Source organism: Zootoca vivipara, chromosome 3 (assembly GCF_965207765.1).
Source record: "Zootoca vivipara chromosome 3, rZooViv2.hap1.1, whole genome shotgun sequence".
Classification (NCBI taxonomy): Eukaryota; Metazoa; Chordata; class Lepidosauria; order Squamata; family Lacertidae; genus Zootoca; species Zootoca vivipara.
In genome coordinates, this window is record NC_142586.1 from 117,496,515 (window position 1) to 117,507,695 (window position 11,181).

An 11,181-nucleotide genomic window follows, 5' to 3' on the forward strand; every position below is an offset into this window, starting at 1 on the left:
AGCCAGAGCGGCACGACCTATTTAGTTGCCTTTTGTTTAATTAGCAGCTTCGTGCTCCAGTAGCTTTGGCTTTGGGAGTGTTGCCGAGGGTTACTTTGTTGCTATCGTGGTTTAGTTGTCCACCCCACCCCCCTCATTCGCTGTCTGTCCCTTTGATAGCCAGTTCTAATCGCCGTTGCTATTTTCCCTCTGCTTGCTAATGTCACAAAGCTTAACGCTTAGAGGGAACGGTTGAATGTTTTTCCCTTTGCTGGGTTACTGAGGGTTGCCTAGACAACCGTGAAGCACGTGTGCCTTTCCTGCAGAGTGTCTGACTAGGCTGCTGAGATTTCAGCTTCTTTCCCTTCCCCCAAGCTCCCTTTAATTGCATGATTGTGCTTGAGTCTCTTTAATGCTTTGTTTATATTTCTTCAGCGTTACTGAGCGCTGCAGCTAGCTCCTGCCTGTGCTCCCTGCCCATAATGATCCGCTGCTGCCTTTCAGCCTCTTCGGGAACCCTCTTCCTAATCCCCCAATCGGTTCCTTTAATTCCTGCGTTCAATTTATTTATTCCCGGGCGCTGGAGCATGGTTCCTGGGGTTTGTATCGTTGTCATGGTTACAACTCCTTGCCTGTCTCCATTTTAAGTGTGGCCACGTGGTCTGGCAGCAGCGGCCATCTTAGGAGAGGCACTCACTGTCCCTCCAGTACTGCAGGGCTGTTTGGAATTACTTATAACAAATTGCAATTAAAGAAGCTGCAATCTGCAAGCAGGCTTTGCCTTCAGTCCATTTGCTTATTGGCAAGTTTTGTATGCTCGTTGGAAGTAAGATGGGATTTATTTTCAAGTTCCCCTTTACTTTCTTTCCACTTATCTCACAACCCCCACCCCCGCAATTTTGCAGCTATAACTTTAAGGCAGTGGGGTCGTTAGGACCGGCATTTTACACTCTGCCTTTCTGGTGGCTTCGTGAGCCTTTAATTGCTCTATTTACGAGGGCTGCAACCTTATTGCTGCACCAGAGGATGCCTTTTCTCTCTGGGCATTTTCCGAGCCAGCGGTAGTTGTAACAATGTTACATTGTCCCCGTAACTCAGCAGGCTACTTCATTGCTACTTTGTGTTTCTCCTATCTGTGACTGCTACAGGTGTTATATTGCTGAAAGTTTGCAAGCTGTGGTTGTGAAACGTAGACAGCAGGCTGCTATAGATTTATAGCTAGCATCCCTACGTATAACCATTCATTATCTTTAGATTTCCCTTGCATTAAAATAAAAAAGGGGGGTGAATACCTTCAAATTTACTTCATAAGATTTAAATATTACATTTATTGGTGCTGCTTTACCACGGTGACCTGCACATTTAGCCTAGATCTGCCTACCTTGAGATTAAACAAACATAATTTGATCTTACAATAACCAGGTTTATAATAGGTGTATTTAATTTATTGGATTGTCTTTATGTGGAAACTAAATAACTGTAACTGTGTCTTTAAGCAGGACACTCTGAAATCATTTCAGTCCTGATTATAGGGAATATAAACAATACTGAAATATGCTGTTGGTCTGTATTGTCCTCTTTGTAATTAAAGAAATAGACTTTTGGTGCAAGAATTTAAAGGTACAGGGTCGGCGTCTTTAATTTTGAACACTTAAGGGCTAGTCTAGCCAGCGCAGGAGGTGCGTGAGTTAAATATTCTATTCCTCTGGTGACCATGCCATTTAATATTGAGTCATCCTGTTCACCTGCTGCTTATCCGAACTCGTGACCTTGGATAAATACCTTTATTACTTCAATTATGTTTTGGCTAACTGGTGTTGCCTGTTCACACGGTGGGCATTATTCCGTTTAATTTTCCTGCAGTTACTATAAGTTAATAGACATTTTGAAAGGTGGAGCCAATTTTCCACAACTTAATTTACATGGAATTCATTACGTTCAGTTGAAGGCTATCTATCTGCTTTTTCAAAATAACTGAATTTAAGCTTTCCTTGCTTCGGTGGGATACATTTTCGGATCCACTACTACCTATATTGTTCCTGACATATAATAATAATAATAATAATAATAATAATAATAATAATAATAATAATAATATTAAATAAATTAATGAATACTTAAATAATACTCACTTTAGCTTAAATTGTCCTAATTGCAATAACTGTTTTGGCCTGTTTTAGCATTAAGCCTGACACTCTCATTGCCTTCATTTGTGTCATTTTCTTTAAAATAACTGAATTTATTTAAGCGTTCGTTGCTCCTGTGGGATACATTTTTCGGATCCACCACTATCTATATTGTCCTTGACATCTAATAATAATAATAATAATAATAATAATATAATAATAATAAAAAATGAATATTTAAATGAAATTCACTTTAGTTTAAATTGTCCAAATGGCAATAATTTTAATCATATGTTCTCTTTTGCTTATATATACTCTTCCCTATTTTCGGCTGCGGTTCAGTATAAACAATACTGAGCTAGGGCGCCACCCCTTTAATGCATTGTTATTGTGGTGATATTTGCATAATTTATATAATAATAATAATCTGGGGAACCTCCTGCTCATTCTGTTTGCATTCCGTAGCCGGCTAACAGAAGGCAGAGCACACCCGGCTACAGTGAGTCCGGGAGTGCAGCGATTGCCTTCAGCTTGAAGAACAACACACAGGAATCAATAAGTAGTGTCTAACTATTTTATTATAGAGAGAGGGGTGCAGCACAGCGTCCAGCATCTTGCACAGCCGAAAGAGAAAGTGTACAGAGTACAGTGAAAAACATCATGTGAGCATAGGGAGATAAGGACTTCCTTTCTCCTGGGAACAGACCCAACAACATCACTAGCCTGGCTCAAGCTATTCTAGTGATGGCATCTCTCCTCCTGCTTGCAAGCGAGTTGGCATCCAGCTGCACTACAGCAACCTGGGGGTGTAATATACTCAGAGTCGAGAGTGAAGTTCATGCTCTTTATTCAGCTTGTACGTAGTAGCAAAGGAGAAGAAGAGAAGAATGGCTCTTTCCCCCTAAACGTCTGCTTATGTACATTATTTACACAATGGGCCTTGCGTGATTGGCTACTTCAGGGCTGCACCTGTGGGTCAATCAGGTTGCGGATTGACTTCTGCCAGCAGCCTGATTGGCTGCTCCTGCAGGCCAATAAGGCCTTTGTAACTGGCTGGATTTGTAACTGGATTTGTAACTGGCTGGCTGACCGAACCCAAAGGGTGCTCATCAATGGCTCCTCCTCATCCTGGAGAGTAGTGACTAGTGGGGTGCCACAGGGTTCTGTCTCGGGCCCAGTCTTATTCAACATCTTTATCAATGACTTGGATGATGGGCTTGAGGGCATCCTGAGCAAGTTTGCAGATGACACCAAATTGGGAGGATTGGCTAATACCCCAGAGGACAGGATCACACTTCAAAATGACTTTAACAGATTAGACAACTGGGCCAAAGCAAACAGGATGAATTTTAACAGGGAGAAATGTAAAGTACTACACTTGGGGGGGGGAATGAAAGGCACAAATACAGGATGGGAGACTTTAGGAGATATCCTAAAGACAGCACAGCCTCTGCTGACCTTCATTCCATGGAAACTGAAATCTGGGCAAGCAAGGAAACCCTTCGATTTTCTCACCTCTCAGAGATTGGGCTGCTGTGTAACAATATTTTCAAGGAATCCTCACATGTGTTATTTGCCCCTTTTCTCCAGCTTCGTCCCTCAATCTTGTTGCATGTCAAAGGGTGTCTTTGTCATTGCTACTCCCCATTCCCCCCCACCCCCCACCCAATATCCCCTTCTGATCTGGGCTCATTCCCAAGTTCACTGTGCTGAATCTGGCAGTTGCTTTACCCAAGTTTGCTGCATCCGATGGAGCAACGCTTGTCCGTTCACTTGAAGCAAGACCAGGTGGGGAAATGGGACTTAGCCCTGTGGCCACAGTTTCCCCACCTTGACTGCTGGGTTTGAACTTCAGGCTCTTGGGAAAGGATGCTGAAGACATCTCATGGGGCCCATCTCTGTGGAGATTGCAAAAGACCACCAACTGCCTTCTAAATGTTACAGGTCAACAGCTCACGACGGGCAATGATACTTCTCCCCCTTCTCCAAATTTAAATATAAAAGCCTTGCCCTCAATTTTGGGTCCCCACTTTTTGTAGTTCCCCCCATATATTCACAGCCATGCACAGAGGTTTAAACCAGTGTCAGCCAGAAATATTAAAACGAAGCATCAAGCAAGCAACACAAATACCATAAAAGCAGCACAACACAAACACACGTGCGCGCACACACACACACAGAGAGAGAGAGAGAGAGAGAGAGAGAGAGAGAGAGAGAGAGCAGGACAATGCTCAAAGATTGTCCATAAAAAGAGAAGTTTAAGCCTACCCTTCCCTTCGAAAGATGGATCTGGAGAATGATCAAGAGCATGGAAGGCCAACAGAATCGTTTGGTGCTGGAATGATGTATCCAAGGCCACAGATATCCAATTGTGTATAGGAACCCCTGCTCTTCTCCCATGCAGACCCATTGCATCCTCAAAATCTATTCCAAAGTATTGGGCAATGTGGGATACAAGCCTCCAGATCAGCTTTGGGTGGTGCCTAGGGAAAGGAGAGGATGCAGCAGAACTCAGTTGGTGAAGTTGGGGACAACCTGTTGAGTTGGAGAGGGTGGTGAGCAATCCCAAGTGGAAATGCTTCCATAAGATATGGACATGCAGGATTGAGCCTGAGAAGAGCCCTGCAGCTGGGTGAGGCCAAAGGCAATCCTAGTTTGGGCCCCCAAGCAGGTGTGTGGTTGGGAGATTACCTGGTTCTTGGGCACAGACTGCATGAGAACAGCTACATCAGGGCTGGACTATTTCCCCAAAAAACTTTTGTACCTCAGCTGCACATACTTTCTTTTCTTTTTTCTTTTTATATATATAATAACTTTTATCGTAATTTATACCATCAATACATTCATTGCAATTCCATTTCTGCAATATCTCCAACAATAAAAAGAAAGAATAACAAAGATAACAGAAAAAGAAAAATCCATTTCAATTCATTGCATCATTTTCCCCATCTCAATTTCCCGTCACCCTTTCCCCTTTCCCTATTCTCCCCCCCCTCGACTTCCCCCCGTTGCTTTTCCGACTTCTCTTACTGCTGCTGTTAACTTTGCCATTAACAAATATTCACTAAATTTAGAAATCCAATCCTCCTTTGTTGGCACCTTTGATGTTTTCCAATTGGTTGCAATTACTATCTTTGCTGCTGTGCTGGCATATAAAAAAACTTTTTTATTTTCTTTTGGTATTTCTTCATTTATCAAACCTAACAGGTACATCTCTGCATTTTTTATTATTGATTTTTTTTCAACATTTTCGTGATTTCCTCATGTAAAACTATCCAAAATTTTGAAATTTCTTCACATGTCCACCACATGGGTAGAAATGTTCCTGGTTCTTTATTACACCTCCAGCAGAGGTTGGTTTTTAATTTATATATCTTAGCCAATTTCACAGGTGTTAGGTACCATCTGTAGTACATTTTTAGAAAATTCTCCTTTATATTATTAGAGGTTGTAAATTTTATATCTTCTCCCCATAATTTGTCCCATTGCTCCATGTAGATTGTACGGACGAGATCTTTAGACCACTTTACCATTACCTCCTTTGTCCCTTCCTCCATCAAATCCCAATCTAATAATAGGTTATATGTTTTAGATAATAATTTCTTTTTATTTTGGATCACCTCTTTGTCAAATTTAGAATTTTATTTTGAAAAGCCTTTCTTTTTATCTACATTAAAAATACTAATGAGCTGCCTATGCTGCCAATTATCTATTCCATAGTCTTTTAATTCCTCATAATCCTTTAATTTATAATTTCCTTGATGTTCTACTATCAATTGTCTATATGTGGGCCAATTCTTTCTTGTATTTAATTTCTTGACGGCATGTGCTTCTATTGGTGAAATCCACCATGGTGTTAGAGGCTCCACGTACCTTTTATATTTGTTCCATACTTTGTACAGCGCCCCTATTAAAATGTGATTTGTAAATTCCTTATTTATTTTTGCTTTTTCATAATTTAAGTACGCGTGCCATCCGAAGCTGCAATTAAGGCTTTCCAAATCCAACATTTTATTTATTCCCAATTTTGCCCAATCCCTTATCCAAATCAAACATTCTGCCTCATAATATAATTTCAAATTGGGTAATGAATAGCCTCCTCTATCTTTTTTTCTGTTAACAATTTAGATTTTATCCGGGGGGGGGGTGGTTTCCTTGCCAAATGATTTTTGTGATGTCCTTCCTCCAATCTTCAAAGCAAATTTCTTTTTTTATAATTGGTATTGTTTGGAAAAGATACAGCATTTTTGGTAGCACATTCAATTTAATTATCAAGACTCTCCCAGACATTGACAATTGTAATTTTACCCCATCTTTCTAAATCCTATTTTACATCCTTCCAAATTTTCTCATAATTATTTTTGAATAAATTAATATTTTTCATAGTAATATCTCTACCTAAATATTTGGCCTTATTTACAATTTTTAATCCCACCTCTTCTTCTAATTTCTTTTGTTCTTTTTCTTGCATATTTTTTTTACTAATAAATTCGTTTTTTCTTTATTTAATTTAAATCCTGATACTACGCCAAATTCCTTTATTATTTCTAAAGCTCTGTTAATACTTAATTCTGGATTTTCTGTTGTTATTAATATATCATCAGCGAAGGCTCTTACTTTAAATCTTTCACTTCCTAATGTTATTCCTGTAATTTCTTCATCTTCTCTTATTTCATTTAATAATATTTCCAATGGCAATATAAACAGCAGCAGCGAGAGCGGGCATCCCTTTCTAGTTGCTCTTTTAACCTGAAACCAATCTGTTCTATCCCCATTTATAATTATGTTAGCAATTTGCTTCTCATATATATTGCATTTATTCCTCTGCAATAATCCGCCCCCAGTGCTGACAGTTCTAATATTTTCTTTAGGAAGCATCTTGAGAGGTTGTCGAATGCTTTTTCAGCATCCACCAGTATAAATCCTGCTTTTTTGCTTGGTTTAAGATCTAAACACTCTATTAGGTCAATAACAATTCTCATAATGGTTTTGTTTTTGTTTGTTTGTTATATATATACCTTTATTGCAAAATATTAAAAAATACATCAGATCTTCAAAAATAAAATATAAGATACAAGATACAAAATAATGTCCTTATACTTCATATATGATTAAATTTTAACTCAAAACAGATCTAAAGTTATACATAACCAAATAAAGTCTAAAAATGTGTTCTAATTTCAAAAACAATCGATACTTCCAACCCTTTCCATTATACCTGGTTTTTCTGATTGATGTTTCTCACAGGTTTGATATTATTGGACTTACTTCTTTTATTTTCCTCACTTTTTATCTCTTTATTTACTTACCATTACAAATATCGTTCTAGATCTGTCAATAGTGGAATTCTCATATTGGTTTTGATATATCTATCTGGGAGGAATCCCGCCTGATCCTCATGTATAATGTCCTTTAATACTGATTTCAATCTGTTGGCCAGAATTCCCGCAAATATCTTATAATCATTATTCAATACTTTCTGCAACTATGCCAGATTTGGAACACAGCTGTTCTTCCAAGTGTTCTCCCTCCATGAATCCTGCAAGGCAGTTCAATCAATTGATGCGTACCAAAGCAAGTAAAGGTAAAGGAACTGCCATTAAGAAGCATCGTGGCCCCTCACTGCGAAGGCAGAGCATCTCCCTCATGGCTAGAAGCCATTGGTCTGCATTTCAAGCCATCTGAGTCAGTGGTCCTCCCTGCCTCCTGGGCGAGGGAGTTCCATCGTTTCACTACAAACTGCATGAAGAAGCCCTTGGTTTTTATGTCTCCCGAATCTCCCGGCACTCAGCTTCCTGTGACGTCTCCATTGCACTCCTCTATGAGTCCACCTTACATCCCATTAGGAAATCCCTGCATCTCTTCCACCTCCCCCCCCCCTCATCTGCCCAACTTTTCCCGCTGCTTGGTAGCCTTGGCATTATGGAGGGCAGAGTGTCACTATCTGACAAAACGCTCCCAGGGCCGAGGGTTTCTCTGGAGCCATTCCCGTCAAGGGATGTTTTGCCCTCGAGTTCAGGGTGAGATGCAGCAATTCCATTCTCGATATGGATATGGATGGAAACGGCCATCGGACGAGAGCTGAAGTCAAGGCGAGCTTGAGGATCTGAACGGTGGTGGCTCCCCTTTGTTCCAAGTTCTTAGAGGAAGAGATGCTGCTGTCAACAGCCATTGGAGCTCCTGCCAGAGGGAACGGGGAAACCAAATGCATGAGACTCATCACTCTGTTTCCCCCCCTAGCCCACCTCTCTCTCTTTCCCTTTACAGCCACTGTGAGGGGGAACAATATTAGCGAGAGTGCACAGGGGGTTGAAGACCCTTTCCTCCCCCGTTGCTGCCCCCATGAAAGCTCTCTGGCCCCTCAGCCACAACTCCCCTTAGCCTGGGAAGGAATGCCTCCAATTGGCTCAAAGAACAGCTCTTCCTGGCATGAGAGGGTGGGGGCTCAGTCGCTGACCCTCCTCAAATAGAAAAGGCAACCTGTGTGGAACGTCCCTGTGAAGGTGGTTATTGAGTTGGGCTAGTGGGAAGGGTTGGGCTAGCGGCAAAGTGCCCCCCCCCAGGGACACCAAAAGATGCCATGCCACTGTGAGCAGAGAGCAAGACACAAACCCACAGATTCACTTTCTGAGTTGCTCAACAGTGGAACGGGGCTCTTCAGAAGGTGCCTGATTCTCCTTTGCAGGAAGAATTTAAGCAGATGTTGGATGGGCGCCTGTCAGGAATTCTATAGCTGTGATACCTGCATTGCAGGGGGATGGACTTGATGATCCTTGGTGTCAATTCTATGCACCTACGATTCTGTGGTCTTTGGCTGGTCCTTGGCACGTGCCCCTCAGGGATTGCCACATCCATCCTGCAAACAACGGTTGGCATCCCACAATATTTCATCAGTCCTCCAGCCACCTATAAGTAGAGGGACCTCTCCTGCGCCAGTCAACTGCTCTTCCACTTGGCTTCTGGTACCTCCAGGATTCCCACCAACCTCCAGCCATGAAGATCTTGTGCCTCCTCTCTGTTGCCGTCCTCTTCTTGATGCTGCTGGCTCCAGGTAAGGCCATCTTCTCAGAGGCTTCTTCTCTGAGCAGCTGCACAGCTCTCCGCTTTATTCATGTTAAACCTGCCTCTGAACACCACTTGCTGTGACTCCCAAAGAGGTGGGATCTTGCCCCTCTGTCCTCCTGGAGAGTTTCCCCAATGGGGCTTCTGGTTGGACACTGTGAGAAGAGGATGCTGGTCTGGATAGGCCCCCTTTGGCCAGATCCATCAGTCTGGCTCTTCTTATTACCTCATTTATATAATCCACGAAAGCTCTTGCTTTCAAATCTGTAAATATGTGCTTCAGTGCACTCAGATTTGGGGTGGGTATGAAAACGTTCCAGTTTCCTGGGCAAGGGGGCTTCTCTCTCCCAGTTTGCCAGTGGCTGCCCAGGGAAGCCAGTGACTCTGACGCAGCCTTCCTTACCACCTTGGCTCAGACCCTGTCCTGAAGTTGCAGATAGGCAGCAGGAAAATGGACTGACTCTCTGCTCCAGCCCTGCATTCTTCCTGCACCACCTTTCCCCAACCTGGTGCCCTCCAGGTGTCCAGGCCAACAGGGCCATTGTGGAAGAAGTTGTGGAAGGTGGAGAAGGTCAGTCCTGAGAGACAAAGCCTTCAAAGTCTTCTTCTTCCTCCTCCTCCTCCAGCCCAAGCTTGTCGTCGGAGATGTCAACGGCAAGGTGGGAGAATGCAAGCAAGGTGCTATCCACCCCAAAGGCAACTTTTTAGGTGTGGTTACCAAGCCTGTTGCCGCCGTTAAGGTGAGTTAAATCAAATGTTAGTTTTCCTTGAAAATTAGTCAATAGTGTCTCATGATCCCAATGCATGAGACTCATCACTCTGTTCCCCCCCCCCAGCCCACCCCTCTCTCGTTCCCTTTACAGCCACTGTGAGGGGGAACAATCTTAGCCTGTGCACAGGGGGTTGAAGACCCTTTCCTCTCCCCTTGCTGCCCCCATGAATGCTCTCTGGCCCCTCAGCCACAACTCCCCTTAGCCTGGGAAGGAATGCCTCCAATTGGCTCAAAGAACAGCTCCTCCTGGCATGAGAGGGTGGGGGCTCAGTCGCTGACCCTCCTCAAATAGCAAAGGCAACCTATGTGGAATGTCCCTGTGAAAGTAGAATCACAGAATTGTAGAGTTGGAAGGGAAAGAGTTAGATGCACGCACACCAATGCACAAACAAAGATCTTCTCAAATGCGTCTTCTCCTGGGGTTGCTGTTTGCAAAAATAGGAATGAGGAAAATGAACCACATTAGAAAAAATGTATGTGTGGTAGTAAAGTCCCTCTCAGGTTCCCCCAAGTGCATACAAGAAATGCCCAGAGGTCTCTCCTACAATCATAGAATAAAAATGTACCATTGGGAGGGACCTATGGGGTCCTCTAGTCCAACCCTCTGCAAAACAGACCCTCTGTGTGCAATTTGAGCTCTTCTGCCTCCCAGTTGGAGTCACTGCTTTGGGTTTTCAGAACCACCACGAACACCCACATTAACAGTTTCTCCTCCTCTCACAGGCGTGTTTCTCTGCAGATCTCCTGTGCAAAACCTCTGGTGAAAGAAAGACCACCCTGCTCTCCTCTGATGCGCAGCTGCCTCGACTGCACCCCATCTCTGCTGGGGAAGAAACCGCTTTGCTTGATGCTGCTGAAGGCGATTCTGCGAAGGAGTCAAGAGGGAGCCATCCTGTCTGCCTGTTTGACTCCTTAGTAAGTGGGCTCAGGATTGGAGCTTGGATTTGGTTTGCCTGCAAAATGCTTTAGCTTCTTCTTTTTAATAAATGCAAGCATTGGAAACCTTTGTGTTGCTTCATGTTGTGAAAACGTGTGATGGGTTGAGGGGATTTTTTTGGACAGACTCAAAGACCCTTTCCCTCTCTCTGTCAGTCTGTGGTGCCATCCAGATTTTGTGGTTGCTTTTCAAGCCTTGGCTTTGCACAAGGGCATTTCTCAAATTGCAGGCAGGCACCTCTCCCAGGGGTCTCCCCTGCCCCTCCTCCTGCCCCTTTCTCTGGGTCCCCCCCCCAACTGTCCTGC

The 11,181-nt window shown here is 43.1% G+C and overlaps 1 long non-coding RNA gene across 1 annotated transcript; it reads left to right on the forward strand.

The window, feature by feature from the left end:
* The first annotated feature begins 6,739 nt into the window (after positions 1–6,739).
* LOC118082965 (uncharacterized) lies at positions 6,740–10,945 on the forward strand. Its single transcript, XR_004692324.3, has 3 exons — positions 6,740–9,156; positions 9,794–9,907; positions 10,663–10,945. It is a non-coding gene; the product is annotated as an uncharacterized LOC118082965 (long non-coding RNA).
* The last annotated feature ends 236 nt before the right edge of the window (positions 10,946–11,181 follow it).